The following is a 7,518-nucleotide window of genomic DNA, read 5'->3' as shown; positions in this document are numbered from 1 at the left end:
TAAATTAGTTTTTTATTAATTGATTCACTGTTTATGATTATAAAGTTGTTATGGTACTACAGTCTTAACTGAGCTAGATGACAAGAGAAAAGCGTACAAGTCTTTCATCTGCAGCTAATAAATCTGTGATCCTATGAAGGTTCTGCAGGTCTTTCTTGAATTCCAGTCTCCTCTCTCAGGATTCAGTAAGATGTAGTTTACACAAGAAGTTGTTAGTGTAAAATCTAGCTGCATTTTGAGTAACACAGACATGTGGATAATTTAAAAATAAAAATCCAACTTAATCCTAACAATCTCAGGGTACTATTTGCAAAATCTACCATTAAAGTATGTACAATAATTATTTCCAGTAATTAGTATTAAATGAGCATGACAAGATAAGTTACTAATTTTCTAGACTAACAGCAAGAAGTACTGACATGAGTTTTGCTTTAGAAACCATTACTTATAGTAAAAGGATCATTGCTTATTTCTCTTCACACTTTTTGCCTAATTAAATTGATCTAATTAAGAAATCTAAGTGATTAAAAACAGAAAATATGACTTGTCTTTGGATTTTATTATTGATGAACTTAATGAGACACACTTATTTGTATGCACACCTTCCTTTTCAATTTAGAACTAGATACCATTTTTCCACAACACATATTTTTAACAGCCACCATCCCTGAGCACAGGTTATATGAGTGCATACTGCCATCTAGGCAGGCTTGTGAGAGCAGCATCTATTTTAAAATGAATTGTCTTTGCCAGGGAGAAATACTTCTTTTATCCAAAACGGAGGAAAGAAGAATAATTTTTACACTATTAAAAAAATTACACATCCCCACTCACTGCAAATATAAAACCTACTTCCCAACTAGATTGTAGTAGTCATCACCAAGAGTAAATATTTTTTATTTGTTTATGTTATCTCTGTATTTCCGTATATGTAACTTGAATTTAACCTCCACAGTAAATTAGAAAATGCTTGCATCGATGAAAACCACAAATACGAGATATATAGCGCTGAGGCCATTAAGTAACAAAGCACATTTTACTTTGGCACTAATGTAATTGTGTCTATTTCATATGCTTTGAAATATAATGCCAGTATATTTTAGAAAATTTAATAAAATATCTATTGATTTTCTACAAAGAGAGAAATATTTTTTAAAATAATTTTTCTTCATAGAAATAGTTTCCATCAAGCAGAAAAACTATAAAATACATAATGCATAGAGCTTATTTAAAACAAGAAATTCTACAGACAGCATTTACAGAAGACTTACAGGCAGAAGACATTTACAGAAGATTTGATAATGTCATTTTGATTAGAAACATATCAACAGCTTCATTTTCAGTTGCATTATCGCAAAATTTCTTCCTCCTCCTTTCATTCCAGCTGGATAATGTGGGATTCTGCAGGGAAGGTATGAAATATCAATGTAGAAATTTACACAAAATGGTAATAGAACCTGAAATGATTATAATACACCTTCCACTTGTACGTGTCCCTTGAACATGGCTTTTTGAATTAAGTTCTGCTGGAAGGCAAGCCTCATCCCATCTTACAAACAGCAAACCAAATTACCAGGACTGCTCCAGAGCTGGGACGGCGAGATGAGAGCTGCCTAGTAGCCCTGAAAAGCACACGGCTGTGAGACGCAGGTGTTTGTGCGCCAGCACCTAAAATCAAAAATGTTGCCCCAAAGGCCAAGATTCCTTTGGGTTTCAGTGGAAGTGTTGATAACAACTCCCTAAATCATCAGGATGGATGATGGGGGGACATGGAAGGAAATATCCACTGACACTCAGAGGGAAGTTATCCTCCTGAGCTTCTCCCCGGGTGCTTCTGCCACATCTCAGGAATTGCCCTGAATAGATCTGTTTAGAAAGATATTCTTCTTTCTCCCTGACAGGAGTTCCTTCTGAATAAGAGTAGAAATGTGATTATTTGGCTACTGGCATGTTTTTCCTGCATATAATAATAAGCAACACAGATTTTTAGCACGAAATTCATCTGTACAGAGAGAAAAAACAAGCAAAGAGACTAGAAACTGCTGAATTCACACTTCATTTAGGTGTCGGAAAAATGAGCAGAGTTGGTACCAAGCAGGCTTTGAAACTACTATGCTGGAATATCCACTGCCCTTTGAGCAGTCCTGGAATGTAGGACAAGGTAGGAAATTTTCACGGCAAGTATCCTTGGCTTGTCATTTGGAAAAGAAGGACATTATTAAAAACTAAGTAAACATCTCTACTCAGTTCAAAGGCTCTCCATCTGAAAGACTGGAATCCGTTTTGCACTTAGGGATGGTAAGTGTACTTTCTATTAGCACAGGAAAAATAAACATTCAGATTTAACTTTACTATAGCGTCTTTTTGGTAATTTTGTATTTCTATGTCCCCATCAACAGAAAATGGCATGTGCACTGACTCTTCTTCTACCACTGGCATGAATATGGCAGAGTACTGTTCCTTTTTGGTTTTTTTGGACAAGTGCATACATTTTTAACTGTTCAGCAGCAGACACATTCCACGTCTAAAGGAAAAATAATTAAATGAAAATATTGCAGTAGATGTAGCAATGTAGCCTATCATCTACAGCACCTTTTAACACAACAGCAAAATCTCTCGTCTCTTCTCAAGAAACATGGAGTTTTCACTCCCCTTGCAGAGGGTGAAATCAATATCTGGGGCCTATTTTACATGAAGCCACCCAACTGATAAAAGATAGACAACTAATCACACTGGTTAAAGCAGATCTCAGTCAGAAGCTAAATTTGGCCAGACTCACAAGTTGGTCTTGCTGTCTAAGCTTTATTTTATTAAAAATACACGGCCATATTCAAAGGACTTCTTTGGGTTTTCCTGAATCAACAACAAAAACAAGAGACGGCATGTGCATAATTTGTTTTATTGAATAAAATCCTGTTTCTAATATTTACACAGTGAAGTTTAGAGATGTAACCTAGTGAAGCATTGCAAAATGTGTAACGTTCATATTGCATTTGGAATATCTTTAAATACATCTGAAACTATTATAGGAATTACCTGCCCATCACTGATTTCAAAATTAGTGGGGATTTGAAGTTTCTGAAGAATAGTCAAGAGGAATATTAACGATAGCTGATTTTAAAGAAAACAGTCTGTGCTATACAAATTCCAAAACCAAAAGCTCTGAGTAAACGTCAAGAATTTTGAAGAAGGCTTCTGTATTTCCCTGTTGTTCTTCTCATCTCTGCAGAAGAAGATAACAAAATAAATTACAGAGTTTAAGGCTGAAAGTGATAGCCACAACTTAAACACATACCGCCCAGCATGGCAATCTCACTTTTAAAATTTATAATGTAGCATATACATAAGATAATTTTCCTTTCCTCAGGTATAAGTTTAGATTAAACTCACTTCTAACCAGTGGTGAAAGGTAAGTTCTTAAACATAACTGACTTGATGCTTTCTTCCAGTTTGGCTACTTATGCAGATTTGATATAAACACCACCCTTGCCCATTTAACCTCAAAGGCATCTAAACTATAATTTAACAATGCACTTATATAGAAAGAACTATATTAAAAGGCTAAAGCTGCCAAGGCAGACACTCAGAAATTAGAAATGCTGCAACTGTGTCTATTGTCTAGACAACACTAATTAAGACCATTTACACATAAACTTTACGATAAAGTGTCTTCCATCCCACTCTGGTATCTTAAGCAAAGAGGGCTGAGTTTTGTTTTTTTTTTTTTTTCCAAAACTGCTAGATAGATACTAAGGCAGGGAAGAGGCTCCTTGTAAAACAAACAACTGCAATCAAGACTTTTCCCAATTGTTTTTCTTTTTTTAGGACAATTTCATTATTACTGATCTTGCACGGATTCTCAGCAAGCTTTGAATACAAGACCAAGATCAACAAATAGAGATTTGCAACAATCATCCTAACAGACTCATAGCACTAGTAGGCTGCTCTCTTATATTTTGACTACCCAGTGATTGTGAATAAAACATAATTCACCAGCCGTTTTCATAATTTTTTGCTATTTTTTTGCAGAAAAAAATAAATAAAAATCAAGAACTAGGAATCTTACATTCTGTTCTAGCCTCTGGAAGTTGTTTATTCTAGTGGCTTACAGACAGCCCATTATGAACGGCAGTCAGTTTAGCCTAAGAGATTTGTGATCCTAAGTTGAAAAAACTAGTTGTTAGTCTCAAGTTAACAAGAAATGATATTGCATAGTCTCTCTCATATTTTATTTATCAAATTGGGAGAGGACTTATATTTTTCCTGTTTCTCAAGTTAAAATTTATGAGGCACTGCCTAGCAAGGACTAAAAAGAACAGACAGTTACTAACTTAAGTATCTATTGGGTCCCTTCCTGTTTCCCAGCATAACATATTGATTGAGAAAGGGAGGGCATTCCTGTTATTTGCAAATCTCTCTGAACTGGAGCACCGGTTCTGAGCAAACTATATCAGATGCTGAAAACCGTTCAAACACATGCTTGGAAAGAAAAAAAAAATCAAACTTCCATCCCCTAATACTAATTAAGATGCCAGTCTTTCCTAACCTTGTAATGTGCTTAAGCTTTACAAAAATAAATAAAATTAACCCAAGAAGAAGAAAGGAAATTTGAGACTAAATTATTTCATTTTTGATAGTTACAATTGTAAGTGGAAAGTTGTTCCATAATGAAGTTACTCAGCATGATAATTCAGTATTTTTATAGAATAAATTTTGTAATAGTATTGGTATAGGTATATACACCTACGCTTTCTCATACAGGTGAACTGTCACCCAGTAGAGACAGCTTTAAAATTCAAAATTTGACAAGAAATCAAAATATCAAACGTGGTAGAAAAAGCCGCAAAAGGTAACAGGAAACCACTTGGCCATTTGCCATTTTTATGCTACAGCCACTCATAAATATATTTCTACATCACTAGACTATATTTTATAAAATGTGTTGGCTTTTTTTTTTTCTTTTTTCTTTTTTCTTTTTTTTTAATGAACAGCCAGATACCATATCAGCTATCCAGGAACTGTGTAATCATCTTAATCTCATTACTTCATTTTTCTTCATCTTTTTTCCTACTACAAAGAGTTATCTGGAATACAGCTGCCTACCTGGAAGCTATTTTCCTTATAGCTAATATAGCTATAAACGTTAATCACAAAGAAGCTACTAAAAGATACAGATTTTACTCTTGCCTCTCTCATTGATGAGTTATACAGCATGCGTTATTGAACTTGCTCTTTGCGCATGAAAACTACCTGTACTGTCAACCTCAAGATAAGCAACCACGTATATGCAAGACACTGTCAAGACAGGTTTGAATAAACCCAAATATACAGTAAGACAATAAGGCTACTTTTAAAAATGACTGACTGTAGCATGCAGCTTGCGACTCTGCTTAAGCCTTGGACACAGTGCAGTAAGTGAATTCAAGTGCATGAGATGAACCTTTTTGGGCAGGAAGCACATTTGTACACAAAGCAAGCAGATTTCAGATACAGTTGGTCTTTTTTATTTTCTTTATAAAGAAGATACAGAATTAATTTTTATTAATTAAGAAACGTTTTTCTAAACAAATCAGTAACTTAAAAGCATAACGCTATCAGTAAAAATAACTTTGGAGTTAACGTCTCCATGCTATCATCCAGAACCTGTTTCCAGCTCTAAAGAGGACTTTCAAACACAGTGGCAGACCATGAAATACTATACAATTTGGTGTTATCCAGTAACGAGTTAAGGGAATTGTCTCACTGCAGACTTCCTGAAATGAAGTTGCAGATAGCTTCTAACTCAAAAAGATTTCAGGTCATGACAGAAAGGATAATCTGATATATACTACAGATATATCTGACAATTTTATTTTCGTATGTTTAACAAACTGCCTGAAAGCAATGGATGAAACAAATTCTAGTAACGAAATCTGATTAAGAGGGGAAAAGAAGAAAATAGCTAGGTGCACCACGAGATTGTAGCTTAACAGAAATGACTTGAAACATGAGCAAAGCAATGATTTAGCCAGCTTGGCCGTTTCTGTACCTCAGAAGCAAACTCTACATGCCTCTCCACCACTAGGACCTGCTAGCTCCTCTTTGTCTCTCCAGCAGGATGACAAGAAGCAGACCCACTTTCCTAACATCCACAAGACTATAGTTGTGCTCAAATACACATAAACTGTAACAGAATTTCTGAGAAAATATACCACTGGTCTCCCTATACATGAGACAGTTTGGAATATATTAACCTTAGTGTTCTGGACTAACAAATAACCTCATAAATTAATGTTATGGTGAGTACAAAAAACCAGTCAATAAGCTAGCCCCTAAATATGCTAAATGGACTTTATTAGTTGTTTCATAAGCTCCTGTGAAATTTGTGCATGACGCAGCCCACAGGAGAAATTTAAATATGAATGCAGATGACTTCTCCATATGTCTCAGTCCATATCACCTTCATAGAAAGGTTTAGTGCAGGTTTCCAGTTTGGAAACTGAGTTGTACACAAGTTCACTGCAATCCTGGAACCTGTTTCTTTCTCCTCATACCTCCCTCACTTTACCATCCTATGCAGGAATGGGGGTTAAACAAAGTCTCTGAACCACCAGATCTCCCCATTTTGTCTCCCTCTCTATATATACACGTAAGAATATTTAATCTCCAAGAATGGAACAGATTACAGGCCCAATAGGCCAATAAGTCTTCTGAAAGAGAAGAGACAACCAGTTCTCTTAAGGATAGCTCCACTGACAGAGGTACCAGATTCAAAAGAAAACAAGTCTTTAATAAGTTTAGTTCAATTCAGATAAAAGGCAAGGACTGAAGAAGACAGCATTTACCACATACTCTATAAAACAGGCTACAATATTCTTCTGGTATGTCAATAATGGGCAATTTTGGAGAAATACTGTAAGTGGAACTACATTACTTTCTGCAGCCACTACCTCATTGGCCCCACTTCACATAGCGGAACTCAACCTTATGGTACCAGGAAAAATAAAGTTAGTGAAATGCAAAAGGTGGTCCTGAAAGTAAATATGCATAGAAATAGGACTAACTTTGAGATATTCACCACCTCCTATCCCTTGCCCAAAATGCAATTTATAGCTTCACACACAGCTGAAATGGACACAAGAGGGCGCCCTTAATATAGGGCACAGTCCTATGGCCATGAGTGTCAACAGTAAAAATCTGCTTGGTCGAATATTATGGGATCCCCCTATTCTAAAGGGAAATGGGCCAGATTTTTTTTTTTAAGCTTAAAAGTACAAGACCCGTCAAGACTCAGTCTCAAAAACTATACTATACTACAGCATACAATGTGTTCATACATTTCCTTATTATTAAACTTTGGTCAACAAACACAAAAAGTTCTGTAATAATAATGCACAATCTATTCTTAAGTCCTGGCTGCCAATACAGAGTCTAATGGTACTTATGTGTGTCCAGGAAGATACTTACTATTATATTACAACAAAATCAAAGACAAAATGTGTTTCAGACTCTGTGATTAATACAGATAAGAAATATATA

At 35.4% G+C, this 7,518-nt stretch overlaps 1 protein-coding gene across 3 annotated transcripts in view; it reads right to left on the bottom strand.

Moving 5' to 3' along the window:
- Positions 1-1,019: 1,019 nt before the first annotated feature.
- BCKDHB (branched chain keto acid dehydrogenase E1 subunit beta) overlaps positions 1,020-7,518 on the bottom strand; it is a 143,026-nt gene continuing 136,527 nt past the window's right edge. For 2 of the 3 annotated variants that reach the window (XR_011140119.1, XM_068937628.1), the window contains one exon: positions 2,884-3,223. The gene's annotated coding sequence lies outside the window, so the exon portion shown is untranslated. Of the gene's footprint in view, positions 1,402-2,883; positions 3,224-7,518 lie in introns of those variants that run through there. The other variant, XR_011140118.1, reaches the window with a different exon arrangement.

This window comes from Struthio camelus, chromosome 3 (assembly GCF_040807025.1).
Source record: "Struthio camelus isolate bStrCam1 chromosome 3, bStrCam1.hap1, whole genome shotgun sequence".
Taxonomy (NCBI): domain Eukaryota; kingdom Metazoa; phylum Chordata; class Aves; order Struthioniformes; family Struthionidae; genus Struthio; species Struthio camelus.
Note: the sequence above shows the minus strand (reverse complement) of the source record. Positions and strands in the feature narration are given on the sequence as shown.